The following is a 16185-nucleotide window of genomic DNA, read 5'->3' as shown; positions in this document are numbered from 1 at the left end:
CTGGAATATTAGTCATCTTTTTTAGAGGCTTCGCATAATGATATCATTAACATTCTGAAAGCCTCAGAGTTGGAAACAAAAGCAGTCTAAGAAAAGATTTCGATTGAAGTTCACAAATTTCTTTAAAATTTTATTTTTGCTTTTGTGAAATAATAATTATAGCAAAATTATTGTTTCCATTAAAATTATTCGAAATGTCTTGGCGGGCAGCCGGCGACAATTATGGCGACATAAAATGAAATTGAATAAAATAAAATAAAATTAGCATAAGCCACACATTCACATGATGTGAAGTGGAATAGAAGCCGTAATCAAGGCCCGCGAAGTTGCCTTTTTATAAACTTTTTTTTCTCTCTATTTTATTCTTTATATATTTATGTTTTTTTTTTATTGTTTTTTTGCAAAGAATTAAAAAGAACGGCAAGCCAGAGACAGAGCTGGAGAGCCACGTATTCACTACAGATGCTCAACAACTTTAGCAACATTTCAAGATTTCTAATTTTTATTTGGCCCGCCGCAAGTTGTTGCTGTTGTTTCTAATTAAGTTTGCCGTAGTGCTTGATTTTTTTTTCCCCTCCATTTTTTACTCTTTCTTTTTTTTCTGTATTATTTATATATATATATTTTTTTTTGCTCGCCTTGGAGTGGGATCCCGAGTTGCTGGCTTCGAGACCTGTTTGGGGACCTACAAAGTCCCCCCAATGGCGGGGCAAAAACTGGAATAATTCTGGGCTCGGGGGAATTTCTACTTCACACAATATATATATATATATATATATATATATATGTATATATAAATATACAGATATATGTATATATATAAATATATACATGTGGGCAAAGTTCTCGTATTGTCTAGATATTATTTGCAAATTGTAGCTTTAAATAATTAGCAAAATAAATTATCTGCATACATTATTCCTGGAAAACAATCCGAGAGATGCTTCACGTGAGTGTCTGTCTGAACATCAACACCTCGAGTACAGTTGTTAATTAATATTAAAAAAAAAAAACAAAGATGAAACGTAATTGTCTAATGAAACTGGCTCTGGGTGAAAAAATGAATTAATCTCTCAAATCGTGTGTACAAAGTGTATAAAGATTTATTCTATTGAAAGTAAATATCTATATAAAATCCCAGTAGAGTTCAAAAGTTTGAACAGCTCAGGGTCACGAACAAAAAACATTAAAACATAAACAAAAAGAAAAGGTAATTGAAAATAAATCAAATTAAATTTTTGCCCAAGTTCGAGATCACAAATATCCGCGAAACCTTTCAATTACAAATCTTTCAAATTAATCTCTTGACAATCTCTTGGGCACTTCCTCATAAATATATTTACCCACTGGAGTCGATTTATATATATTTTTGTATATATATAATTTCCCTTTTTTGGCATCTGCTTGCTTATGTCGCTCACGTTTCGGCAATTTGTTTTAAAATTTGTGTTATATTTATTTATTTAGCCCCACCAAAAGCCTGGAGTGGCTCCTGTTTCCTTGCAAAAACAAACAAAGGCTCTTCTCTGTTTTGCCAGAAACGAAACGCCTTTTGGGCTATGATCTCATCATCATCATCATCATCATCATCATCATCATCATCATCTCTCATCGGCGGCAGTCCAAGGCCCAAGCAAAACCACAAAATAAACAAAATAAAACACGGGAGAATATCGTCGATAATTGCAATACGCAAAATCTACACGTTCAACCGTTTCGTCGCAGTTTTTAGAAACTTTTGAAAAATCGAAAAAAAAAACACAAAAATACACCAACGATTAACGGATGGAAATCAACTGCGGAAGCGGAAAGCAGACGAAACTTGATTAGCATTTTGGGCCCCGATTCTAAATAGATACATATATATATATATTTTTATATATACATCCATGTGTGTGTGTGTGTACATATGGCAAATATCGGGAAAAGTGCGGCAATTGTAACTGCAATTAAAATGCAATTGTTCGAAAGCAATCTGGTAAAATCACACGGAGTGAGAGAGAGAGAATGTACTATATGGAATACCTATAGAGCCATTGCATTCTAGTCGAAATTGGTTCGAATCAGTGAAATTCTGTCCCCAATAAAGGTTTAAATTTGTTTAGCCATTACACTGAGAGGAACTTTTATATCGGTACTGTATTAATATATTACACAGAATTAAATAATTACATCACACATATATATATAAATTTATATGCAGCCAGACAAATAAAATCGGAGAAGGAACAAATAGTTTAAGTAAAATTTTCAATAATATTTTTTTTAAATCCATATTTCAACATTATATAATATATTTTTGTATATTCAAAATTTCTATAAATAAAATACCCTTGCAGGGTATTATAATTTCAGTCAGAAGCTATATTATATAGTTGCCATAGGAACAATGATCAGTAACTATGATCTGTAAGTAAATATGATCGGTAAATTACGTATCTATGACCAGTAATTAACTATGAATAGGTCTATGACCAGTATGTAACTTTAATCATCTAGTATCTAAGCCCAATAAGTAACTATGATCAGAAAGTATCTATGACCAATAAGTATGTATGATCAGTAGATAACTATGATCAGTAATTAACTACACGCAGTAAGTCTCTGTGAGCAATAAGTAACTCTGAACAGTAAGTATCTATGACCAGTAATTAAATATGATCAGTAAGAACATTAAGTAACTATGACCAGTAGGTAACTATGATCAGTAAGAATGTATGATCACTTCAACTTTGAACACTAATAAACAATGACTTGCAACTTTTGTAACACAACACATGTCTGAGACTTGGCTGGTAGAAGTCACTTCGTTCCGGGGATGATTGAACAAGTTGGGAATCATATGCACAGATGTGAGAGATTTGTTTTGGAACAAATTTAAGACCAAGCAATAAAACTATGTAGCTATTCTTCTATATAATTTTACTAATATATAAATCGGAGCATGGCGAATCGGTGGACTATATATATATATATATATAATATATATAGAAATGATCTATATATATATAATATATATAGAAACGATCTATATATATAATATATATAGGAACGATCGGAAAATTAGATATATAGCCATTTCATATCGTATCGAGTTTAAATATTTAATGCTATATTATATATATAATATTATATTATATGTAATCAAAATGTCGTTATTATCAAAGTTTATAATATTTTCAATATTAAATTGGGACCAATAATTTCTTGTACATATAATATTCGACTTTTCCTATCAAACCTAGGGAGAATTCTATTTTGAATTAATTATTATTATATTTATATTGTAATTATATTTTTAAATAATTAATATTTAATTGTAATTTCTTTTATTTTTCTTCCAGTGCATTTACTCAATTCAACCGTTGAGGACACACACAGCAAAAAAAAAATATAGTAGTAGAAAAAAAAAAGATTGTCATGCAGATTACCTGTGCCTGCCCACCTGTCAATGGCATTTGCATATGGATTTGGGACTCTCCCCCCTCTCAATCAGCACCACCCCCACCCATTGTCTCGCCCTATCATGCCGCCTTAGCCCTCAACCCTTAAACCCCCCCTCTTGTATTGGACGCTCCTTGAATTTCCACAGCAGTTCCACATATGTTGGTTGGCATTGCAATTTGTCAACATGACAAATACCAAAAAACTGCAGTCGAGTTGAGTTTTTGGAGAGACAGGTGGCGAGGTCGAGGATACGAGGGGGGGAAAGGGGGGTGAAGGAGATTGGGTCCTGGGACGGGGACAGGAAGGGGATACAGACAAGGACAGGCATCAAGTAGCGGCATCGTCTGATTGGCGAACGTTTGCTAAATGTATGCATGAAAAATGCATTAGAGCCGCCGCAGAAACAGAAGCAGAAGCAGCACATGAAACGGCAGGACAAGCAGCTATCCAAAAATACAACAAGTATCTGACAGATACAGATAAATGGATACCCATCAATATACCGCAAATACACATCAAACTAAAGTTAAAATAAAGAATACTTGTCACAGTTTTGAAGCATAACCAATTGATTCCACTCTTTATAAATAATAAATTTAATTAAATCATTCAAAAGAGCCTGACATAAATACTCCCCTTCTGACAAGAGGGTATCATTGGAGTTTATAGTGCACAGACGACATCCTAATGATGACATGCCACACGGAACAACAAGAGGAGATGACGATGATGCTGCTGATGATGATGATGATGATGATGCTGCTGCTGCTTCTTCCACTGCAGCAGCATTTCAATTGCCATCAGGGTTTGGAAATGCATTAGAATCGAACCTCACGCCAGAGCCTCCTCCTCCTCCTCCTCCTCCTTCGAAGGCTGAAGGTGCTTCCCGGAAAATAGTATAGACTCTGGGAGGTAGAGGGAGGGGGTTGTGCCTGCCATTGTGAAGTGAGCGAGAAACAATTGAGTAAGTAGGTCTGTAATGGAGACCTTTTCGACGAGGGAAAAGAGAGGCCTCCATGAGGCTTACATCTCCTCTGGAAGAGGCCTCAATGGGTTCCGGCAAAGGGAAATTACCCATTTTCAGGGGCCTGTAATTAATTTGTGACAACTCAATCCGATATACTTTAAGTTTACTTTATATATTTTGTATTAATCATTATAAATTTGAATTAAATATTTAAACTTGAACTTTAATTTAAGCTCCTATTCCTTGAGTTAAACTTTTCTTGCCCATCTGTGGTTAGTTTGCAAATTATTAAAAAGTCCTTAACTTCCTTTTCAACCAATTTCTTCATGCTAATCTCTTCCACCTCGCACACATCTCTCATCTTCTCTTTAGATCTGAATTTTCCACAGACTCCTGAAAACTTCCAAGTTAAATTTAGCCAGGCATTCATCAGTCTTTCAGCCTCCTTTCAACACTGAGAACAAATCTAACAGAAATATAGTTTGACAAAAAAAACTTTAAATGGTTTTAGCTTAAATTTCATAACTTGAAAACATTATTTTATGCTTTTTCAATATTCTGTAAAAATCTTTGGCTCTCTATAAATTTAATTCATATTTTTTAGTTAGCAAAAAGAAAGTTTATTTGATCTTAACATATAATTTGTTTCACTGTTATTCTAAAAATAAGATTGGTAAATTGAATTAGAAAAGAGTGTTTCTTACTTAAACCTTATATAAAAATTCTTTTGGCTCTTAATTAATAATAATAATAATATATTAAAAAAGTAATCATTCCTTTTAATTCTAGAAAAATGTAAAGCAAAGGTTTAACAATCTAATTTCAATTCAATTTCTTCACACTTAATTAATTTATTTACAAGACAGTCTCCATATTTTTCCCTAGTGTATTCCGCCCCCTCCTTGGCCACCCCTCACCACCTCCGCCCACGCATCTTTTGTGCTTTGTTTGGGTTTTTGTGATAAGCGGGACCCGCTGAGCTTCGTAAACTGCCGCAAATTTAAACGAGATAAATGCTGCCTAATTGCACACAGAAATGAAACTAAATACGGTGGGCGGCATTTTTGGGGGGAGGGCTGGAAAACCTCCAAGTGGGTGGCGGTGGCCGTGAGTTTTTCCTCTCCCACAAAGAGCGCGTGAGCGAGATAGCGCTTCAAATTATAAAACGAAAGTTCTCAAACAATTTAATCAGCGGCAAGACAACAAAAACATTTTACACACACACACCAAAGCAGGGGGTTGGGGGTAATCTCAAAGAAGAAGCTGAAGAAGATGCTGGTTTTTCCCCCCGCTGTTGTTGTAAGAAAAGAAAAATCTTGTTAGATCTGCTTCCAAATGCATTGCCATCAGGAAAAGACAGAGAAAAATCAGTATGAGGCATGCGGAGGAGTGCGAGCACAAAGGCAATGAGACAGAACGAAAAGGAAAATCACTAAGTTTTCCGTTTTGGGGCCAGGCAGGCATCAGGGCCCAGAGGGGGTGTATATTGGCTAAACTGAAAAGCGCAGAAAATGCAGCCCAACAACAAGCAAGTTGATGAGCGAAAAGGGAATGCCACTAAAGTTAAGAGCTGAGAAAATACAAATAGAAAGACTAGAGAAAGACACTTGAAACAAATGGAAGATACAAATACATATGTAGAGATATTTTATATATAAATATATATTAAATATAGTAAAATTAAAGACTTAATTTAAACTTTGTTTATTAGTCAATTTAAAGAATCATATAGACTGAGTTATGATCTGAACTCAGTTGTGATAACTGAACTGAGTTATGAATATTAGAAATATTAGAATAGTTAGAATATTAAAAATAAATATAACAATAAAATAAAAATAATATAATAATAAAATAAAATACATCTTGATACAATATAGTATTTTTAGATATATTATAAACTCTTTTATAACTATGGATATCAACAAGTTTATAATTTATTTAGAAATTCTATAATGTATCTTAAAAATTATATGTTGTTTTCTTAAAATATTATATTATATTCATTGAATTATATTTATTATCTTTATTTGATATTTATCATTTCTTTGAAATTTAATGAAGGACTTCTTTCAGTTAAAAAATTATCAAATTTAAATTATTTGGAAAGATTTTACAACAAATCATAAGATCTTGATTGTGAAGTGATTTTCGTAATCTAACTGATGTAATTTTAATAGAATTTATAATAATATATAATAATTAAATTATATTTAATATTATGTATTTAAAAAAGAGGAAAAAACGATATATCCTTAGAATTCAAGTTACAATAGGCATATCTGTCTATCAACAAAGGTCAAGGATATAGGTTTAAGCTTTAAAAGGACATTTAATCGATGGTTTTTGTGGCTTGTCTCAAAGACAACTTCATTGAGAGCTCAACCGGCAAAACAACAGATTAATTCACCTCATGTCACGCTTTGCATTTCCAAACAATTCCCAAAAAAAAAATCATTTTCTCTAGTTTATCTCTTTGTTTTTCCTCTTTTTTTTCTCCACATTTTTGTGTGTCTCGGCGGCAAACCGAACACGTTTTCCAATTAAAATTACATTAAAATTGTTTTTCCATTCTTCTAGTTGTTAGTTTTGCATTTGTGTGTGTGTGTCTGCGTTTTGCTTTTATATGTATTTGCATTATTGTTTTTGTTTTTGTTTTTGTCTTTGCTTACCTGTCATTAGCAAAAAAAGAAAAGAAGACAACTGAGCGTAATCCAGACAGCGGGAGAGGCAGAGAGCGCGCGAGAGCGAGAGCCTACGAGAGAGACAGCCAAAAATCCTTGTGCTCGACACTTGTGTTCCTTTTAATTATTTTTGTTTTTATTTTTGATCCTTTTGGCAATTGCTCTTATCATGTATTTGTGTGTGAGAGTGTAACAGGTAAGTGAAGTAAAGAAAACGCAGAATCAAAACAGAAACCGAAACGAAACAGGCAAAAGGGCAAACAGAAATCACGCAAAAAGAAAAAACCCGAAAAAAAATCACACTAACTGTTTTGGCAGCACTTGAAAAAAAATAAAAACAGAAAATAAACTAAGGAAGAATTGGTTCCGCAATTCCCTGTGTTATATTCAACGCGCCCGATAGTATTACTGTATTATTTTCTTGTTTCATTTAATGTGATTCACTTATTTCAAAGATTTTGTCGGTGGTTTTTAGTTAATTTCGCTGGCGAGCCGCGTTTTACGAACTGCGACGGCGCGCCTTTGGAAACGAAATGAAAAAAGAAAAAAACAAAAAAAAAAACAAGCTCAGAGAGGGACAGAGAGAGGAGGCACCGAGAGCAAAGAACCGACGTCAGCAGAGTTCGCTCTCTGGCTCTCCCACTCTCTGGCTCTCTCGCACTCTTCTGGCAAGAAACCACGTATGTTGTTTAAGTCTTTCGTTTTGCCTGCTTGGCGCGAGCGAGAGCGCAACAGTTGAATTTCAGGTGTGGCAACCGGCAAAAATCCCACAAAACCAAATAAAAAAAATCTTATTTCATACAAGTACCATGGAGAGCGAGACAGAGAGAGAGGGAGAAGAAGAGCGAAACATCATTATGATCTGCTGAGAACTTAATGAGAACAGTTTTACATATTTTTGTCTCCACTGTTGCCGTTGCTGCTGTTGTTGTTATTGTTGTTGTTTTTGCATACCGATTTTCGGCCTATATAGCATAAAACATATACCACAAATAATTGGCTTAGTCGGCCAGCACACATTTCAGTTTCCAAGTGGACCTTTTTTTGTGATATTTAAATTGGTTCGGTTGCGGGGCCAAGAATAGCACTCTTTTGGTGCTAAAGAAATTGGAATTATTGGTGGCATGACTTTGTGGGTTTAACAGACTTTACAAATATGAACAAAAAATACACATTATGTGTACTTGTTGAATTGTTAATTAGCATTCTAAATAAAGAATTTAAGAAAGTTCAAGTAAAATCAATCCGCTTTCTTTTTTATAACCTATGATGAAGCTTCAGAATTTATAATTTAATAAATGTATAAGGAAATAAATTAACATAATAGTAAAGTACTCTTATTTAACAAAATATACAATGAAAAGAAAAACCAACAAAAAAAAAATATATTTCTAAATCTAGACCTTAAAAAATACTATTATTTGCATAAAAACACCTAATAAAAATATGTAGTTTATTCCTTTATAGGATATTAAGAACTTTTTACAGATTTATTGGATTTATTGAACGATTTGTAATAGATTTGTTCGAGATTTGTTCAAAATTTGTTATAATCTACGCAAGCATGGCTAAGACTCTTGGGTTCTGTTATTTTCTAATCTTCTTGGCTGTTTCATCTGTCCCGCTCTCTCGCTCTATGGACTTCTCTTTCTGCCTTGGAAATCGGGTCGCTGTTTAGTTATTCCACACAGGTGTGTGTGTGTGTGTGTGGACAAACAGGTATCGCACACATACAAACATATGCACACGTCATCATCATCATCTAAGCCAACTTGTGCCTCTTTTCACCTTTCCTTTGGCCATCAAATTCCGCTCAGTTACCGCTCTCTCACTCTCTCTCTCCCGCTCTTTCTCTTTCTCTCTCGATAACTCTCTAATTCTCCATTAGAAGAGGGCGAAGAGGTAGTGGGAGGGAGAAAAATTCGATTCTCGACTGTCTTTTGTGCTCGCTTCCTAATCCATTAACTTGCCAGCTCTCTCTCTCTCTCTCTCTGTCGTTCCCTGTCTCTCTCTTTCTTTCTAAATCTTCTTCAGCTGACTCTTCTTCTTCGTTGGGTTCTGGCCTCTTCCTCTTGCCCTCCTTCTTCTTCTTCTACCATTTTACGATGACGACGCACTCCAAAAAAAATTAGTAGAAAAAGAAAATCCCGGATAAATGAAAAAGAAAAAAGAATCAAAGATTCTGAAGATTTGATTAAAATTCAATCAATCAATCTTCCCAACTGGCAGTCCGATCTTTGCAATGATGAATGGGATGGCATTAATGCCATATAATCTGGGGAATATCACCCACAAACTGGATGTTGCCTAGATTTGAACCAAACATATGAAATCTTTGCCCAAAGGCAAAAAATAATTCCAATGGGAACAAGAACTTTGCGAATGTAATAATTAAATATTACTGGAATATTCAGGGAAGTAGAGAGAAAGTAATAGGGAAATTATGGTATTTTATACATCTCAAGATCAATTCAAAGCTATGAAAATATAAAGGAAAGGAACCTGGAACCTTAAAAATAAACTTTTAATTCAAAAAAACTTGAACTCTTGTTAATTAACTGACTATTTTGATATTAAGTATAATATTTTCTAAATATTTTGCTGCTATTTGAAGATAAGAAAAAACCTAGGGACCTTCATAGCTTTTGATAAATATATTATTCGCTAAAACCTATACTCCATATTCGTATTGTCTTCATTTAACTTGTATTTCCTAAATTTGTTTTTAACAAAACATCAATTAAAATTCAAATTTAAATATATCAAATAATATAGCTAAAATATAATATATGATCAACCCTTTCTGATTTCAAAACCCTACCAATTTGATGACCAATTTCAGCGACAGTTTTTCTTTGTGCGCTGTTGGCCATATAAATAATGTGTATGTTGTTTTTTTTTTGTATTTTTTTTTTTTTTTTTGCCACGCTCAACGATCAGCAGCGACAACCATTTAGAAAATTAGTTGCACACTCAACGAAACTCGTTCCATTGGCTTTCTAACCGGCAATGAGGCAAGCAGATCATCGGTACAGTTGGCAGGGGCGTCGGTTTCCAATGGGGATGTGGAGGGGGGGTTGAGTGGGCCGACTCTCCCATTACATCTGCATATGTGGCATGCAATTGGATATACCTGGCATATTCCAGATTGCCATTCGATGTGTGGAGTTTCTGAGGAGTCAGCGAAAAGTCGAGAAAAAATCGGAGAACCGAGAAGGAAAATAATCAATGGAAAAGGGGAGGAGAGAAGCAGTGCCAAAAAAGGGGGGGTACTAGAATGGTACTTTTAATAATTTCTATCAATTTCAATATATATTTTAATGATTTTGCTTTGGAATAATATTTATAATAGAAGTATTTTTGCAAAGTTTGAAGGCTTTCAATCTTTAGAATTTTAATGGCGAAACTTTTTGAAGAATATTTAAATATTATATATTATATATCAAATAATATATATATATATATATATATATATTAGTTGTTCAATAAATCCCTTTTTCCAGAAGTAAACCGAATTAATTTAATAAATTTCCTAAGTGGTTCAATAAAAACTATTTTAAAAACACTTGTGGTTTCCAAAGAAATGTTTTCTTATATCTTAAGAAACCTTAACAGTTCCAAAACCACACTTTATTAAATTTTACAATTACTAATTTCAATTAAATCCAAATTAAAAACAGCAACTTTCAATTTAATTTCTCAATTTGTCAACGAAAAATTGACTAATTGCGGTCAGATGATCGCTGACAAATTTCCCAGCTACTTGCCGCTTTTAAGTCACATTTTAGTCCAAAAATTTGTTCTCGAAGTGGAAAAGTTTTTTGGCTCTGGATTTGTGTGAATGTTTGCGTATTTTGGTGTGTGTTGTGGCAAATATATATATATAAAATTTGTGAAATTGTCAGTGCCACAAGCAGAGATGATTTACCGCCCCGGGGGCTCCGCCGGCGACTCATTTATCAAGCAAAAAATAAAGAAACCCGAAAATGAAGAGAATTCTAAGTTGCGAGTTTGGGAAACTTTCACCGGGGCCTTTGAGGGGGGTTTTCAGGGGTTTCCACGGGGGCTTTTCTGGGGGGAAGGCGGAAAAACAGTTTTATTTTTTCGAGTCACACTTGAGAATGTCTGGCAGAGAAGTCGTAGCAAATCATTTTTGGTTTTATCCTGGCCAAGTCATAAACAAATACGAGTTTGCTGCCGTTTTGTTTACATTTTCGGTGTTTGGTCAAGGGGCCAAGAGAGAGAGACCTAAAAACTGGACCTCTCTTTCTCCATCAGACCCCCACATCATCATCTCTCTCACTCTCCATGGCCATTTGCCATCTCTCTCTGTCTAGGTCTTGGCCAGACTGGTTTTTTTGTTGTTATTTTTTTTATATTTTTGTTGGCCAAAAAAGGAAGTTGCTCGTAAAGTGGCGAAAGCCGCCAACGGCCCCAAACACACAATGTTGTTGTTGTTGTTGCAAAAAAATTAAAGAAGAAAAACTATTGAAAATACATAAATAAAGAAATAAGGTGAACACTGAAAGGAGTGAACTTTTCTATGGGTCACACTTGGAAAGGTTCAATTAATTCCATAAATATTTAAGAAGTAAAATTATAGGAAATTAATTAATAAAAAAAGATAAAGAGAGCGCTGGAAGGAGTGAACTTTCCCATGGATCAGTCTTGGAAAGGTTCACTTATTCCCTTGCTTACTTTACGTATTTTTTATTTACTTATTTTCTGGAAAGTGTTCAGATTCGGGTTGAAAACTATATAGTTTGTGTTGTCTAGAAATTTACAGTGCCCACTTTATCGCGCCGCTTTCTTTCGCGTCTGCCAAACTTCCTTTCCTGTCAATGCCCCTTTGCCATTTCTTCGATTTCAATTATTTTTTCATTACTTCTTATTTTTTTTTTAGCGATTGCGATTTTTTCACTTATTTGCTTTGTTTCTTTTCCATATATATTTTATACTTTTTGTTGTCGTTGCCGTTGTTTCGTTTTATTTTATTTTCGGAACACAATAAAAAAAAGAAACTGCATAAGACTATAGATGATTGGAATATTTCTTTTTCTTTGAAATAAACATATATATTTACCGGCGCACTCACTCGAAAAAAAACTGGGATTTCTCGCAGTTACCTCGCAATTCAGCGTTTATTGTTATTCTCGTTGCTGTCCACGTTGGACGTAACTGCATCTGCATCGGAATTGGGATCGGACTCGAGCTCGGATTTGGGTTCGGACCAGAGTCAGTATCTATATAGCTCTGCCGCGGTGGCTGACCATTCACGACGACGCTCCGCGAGCGACTGACTCGCCGCCAGCGGCTGCCAGACGGCGGAGCCCTGCTCCGGCTGCCCTGCGCCGGGTTCGACGTTGCGACGTTGCGTTGCAACGCAGCGGAGTTGGACCAGAGGCGCCGGTTTGAATGGGGGTTTGCAGGTGCAACTCTAACATTTTATTATTGCAAACTAAGGAAAAATCTGAGCTAGAAATTAGCTTTATAATGATACTTAAACTATATGTGAGATACTGCGAATCGAGGCAGACAGAGAGAATGTTGACTAGTCAATAATTTGATTTTATTTCAAATAAAAAATTAACGTATTTTCTTTAATTACAAGCAATAAAATAATAACAAAAGATGTTATTAGAATTTATTGATTTGTAACATCAGTCAACCTAGCATATAAAAGTCTATGTTTAATTTTGAAAAATATATATATGAAAGAAATTCGAAGTCCAATATTCTACATTTAAAATACTTGAAAATCTGAAACGAATTTTTCTAAAAAAAAATATCAACTATATCAATGTTTCCTATATTTTTAGAGTTAATAATTAAACTATATAATGAAGTTTATATATAGTGCGAATTTCAAATAAATCTTGGCATATAAAAACAGTTGTTGAGTATATTTATGGAAACTTACGTTATTGAGCATTAGATAGATAGATAGAATTATATAGTTTGATAGAAATTCCATGTCCAAAACCGTTCTATGTATTTGTTACTTGACCTTTTTTTTGGGATATAATTTTAATAAAAAAAATATATAAAATAATAAATATATAAATACAAATTATATATAAATAAATAAAACTCCCTTTATATGGACCCTCTTTGCATATTCCCTCCCTAGGCCCCTGTTGAAACATTGTTTGAGATGTGAGTTGCATGCAGCATGTTGAATGTTGTGTTTTTATTTTGGACAATTGTTGCTGCCTCAGCTCGAGCGCCTGTGTTCGAGGCTTGAGAGCTCGACGGTTCGAGGTTCGAGACTCGCGTCTTCTAATTGACAGTTTTTCGAGAACAACTTGTTGAGTTTATTGTCATATATCTCGCTCGCGGACTATTGGAGGATAATTCCCCTTGTTCCCCCAAATACACACAAACACACACACACACACTTGAAGGTAAATTGACAATCTGAGTAAGTATTTACATAAACGCTTGGACTCATGGCTTGGCGATTACAATTGAATTTATTATTTAGAGCAGCTTAAGTAGCCTACGAGTTGTGTCCGCGTGTGTGCACAGTACACAATTTGTGTGCTGTGTGCTTGTGTGTTCAGAATGTGTGTTTCTGGCTGCAAATCGACCGAAATCTTGGAGAATTCTGAATTGTTCTAAATTTTTAACATCGAATTTTGAGTAAACAATCAAGCTTGCAACATGTTTGTGTTCGCCTCGAGCTGTGTTCGATGGCGGTGTCTATGTTGGATTGCAACTGGCACTGGGAGAACCTTCAACAGGTTGATGCTTTTGGGGGAAAAAAAATCTTCAGAAAAATCTTCCTATTCTATGAGACTTCGCTTTAAAACACCTGACCCTTGGATTGGGGGTTTTTATTAGGAAAAATGAAGAGGATTTGTTCCATGTATACCTTCAAAAAGAAAATAGCAACCCAATCGTCATTAAAATCGTAATTTTTATATACTTTTTATTAAAAAATTTAGTAAATAATGCAAAAAATATAGCAAAATTCTAAAAAAAAATACATAATTACATAATTTTTCAAAAGTTTAACAGGTGCTAAAATATGTTAAAATTGCTAAGACGAAAGTTTGCAGTTTGCAATTGAATTTTAGGATCGTATTGGAAATTGGTCATAGCTGAGCTTAAAATATTTACCTATGACCAATAATTAACTATGATCAGTAAGTAACTATGATCAGTATGTATCAATGAGCATTAAGTAACTCTGAACAGTAACTATCTATGACCAGTAAGTATGTATGATCAGTTACTAACTTTAAACACTAATAAACAATGACTTGCAACTTTTGTAACACAACACATGTCTGAGACTTGGCCGGCAGAAGTCACTTCGCTCCGGGGATGTTAGAACTAGTTGAGAATCATAAGCACAGATGTGAGAGATTTGTTTTGGAACAAATTTAAGACCAAGCTATAAAACTATGGAGTTATTCTACTATATAATTTTACCAATATATAAATCGGAGCATGGCGAATCGGTGGACTATATATAAACATAGGTATAGCTGCCATAGGAACGATCGGAACATTTTAAGAAAAAATATTATAACTTTTCCAGTTTTCAACAGATTTTCATCAAAATTAGCATATAGCAATTATATATAAATCTAAAATTGGTTGTACATTTTTATGAAAATCGGACTACTATATCATAAAGCTGCCATACAAACGATCGTTAAAAATAGATGAAAATGCAAAACGGTTAATGAAATGAAAGCATTACTTTATTCTTTTTTAACATAAATATATATAATTTATATTGTATTTATTCCTAATGATCGAATTTCAATATGAAAGGGGAATACAAACTTCGGCGTGCTAAAGTTAGCTTCGTTTTTGTTATATGACAATTTGTGCGAAAAATCAAAGCTTAAAAACTCATAACTCAGCCAAAAAGGCAATAATTTTAATTCGGAAAGCTTTTCCATGTTAGTTTTTAGGAGGTTAATAAATTTGCATACTCAATTTAAAGTTTAAAAAATGTTAAAATTTGTAAATTTTTTTTTTTGAAATTTTAACGATGTAACACCTTAAAAAATGTTAAAAAATGTTGTAATTTTTTTCTGCCAAATAATAGCTAGGAAGACTCGCCTATTGATGCTGATCAAGAATATATATGATTTATAGGGTCGGAAATGACTCCTTCACTGCTTTGTAAGCTTTTTACTGATATTAAAATACTTTGCAAGCATATAAATATCCTTTTTTGGGCTACAAAAATCAACACAACAATGCAAAAATCTCTTTTAAAAATTTAGTCTAGATAAGCAGAACATAATTAGTTTCTTTCTATATTTAAACACACCTTTTTTGTGTGTTTTTAGTACAGTGAAAATCATGAAAATCAAAGTAATTGCCGTCAAGTCACTCCAGCAAATGAACAGCTGTTTCGGTGCTTAAAACGTTTTACTTTCCAGCCTTCTGGCATTTCGCATTCCTGGAAGGGTAATCGAATAATTAGTGGTTTTGGCCGTTTGCAAGCGGAAAAGCTGTTTTTCCCCTAGCAGTTGGCCAAGTTGAGCGACATATCTATATATATATATATATGTATAAAAATAAATATATATACATATATACCTAAACAAGATCGTTTTCGGCGACATTACCGAACGTTACGGACTTCTCAGACTGTGATTGTGGGGACTTTGTTTTTTCTTCAATCGGCAAAGGTAAACACATGTGCATATCAACCGCATTGATGAGATTTTCTTTAAGCAAAAAAAGTAATTATTTACAATGAAAAGAAAACCGCAGACAGGCACTTTTCGTTTCGTAAATTATTTATGATCTTTCACTAAATCGAGGGTCAACGACGAAAGCGTGACCTGACGCCAGCAAATAATCAAAATAAATATAAATAAATATATATATTAACCATCCAAAAGTAGTAGTTCGGCCGTTGAGCATGTTCTGGAGTCGAGCCGAGTCTCCAAGGTCGAGCACTTGATCGCAATTTAGCTCGTTTCTGTCTGCTTAATAAATGACTTGGATTTGCATATAAATTATGAGACAAGTAAATACCAAAATTATAAGTTGAAAAAAAAAATGTAAATATAACTATAAATGTTTGAATTTGCAGCTATTTAAATGTATTTTTAT

General features: G+C 33.8%; 1 protein-coding gene across 2 annotated transcripts in view; it reads right to left on the bottom strand.

The window, feature by feature from the left end:
* mgl (low-density lipoprotein receptor-related protein megalin) overlaps nucleotides 1-12432 on the bottom strand; it is a 180762-nt gene extending 168330 nt beyond the window's left edge. Inside the window, exon 1 of one of the 2 annotated variants that reach the window (XM_020953035.2) lies at nucleotides 12194-12432. The gene's annotated coding sequence lies outside the window, so the exon portion shown is untranslated. Of the gene's footprint in view, nucleotides 1-7086 lie in introns of both variants that reach the window. The other variant, XM_086826795.1, reaches the window with a different exon arrangement.
* Nucleotides 12433-16185: the final 3753 nt, after the last annotated feature.

This window comes from Drosophila serrata, unplaced genomic scaffold (assembly GCF_035046125.1).
Source record: "Drosophila serrata isolate PLE 108 unplaced genomic scaffold, ASM3504612v1 contig_8, whole genome shotgun sequence".
Lineage (NCBI taxonomy): Eukaryota > Metazoa > Arthropoda > Insecta > Diptera > Drosophilidae > Drosophila > Drosophila serrata.
This window is presented reverse-complemented; position numbering and strand designations above follow the sequence as displayed.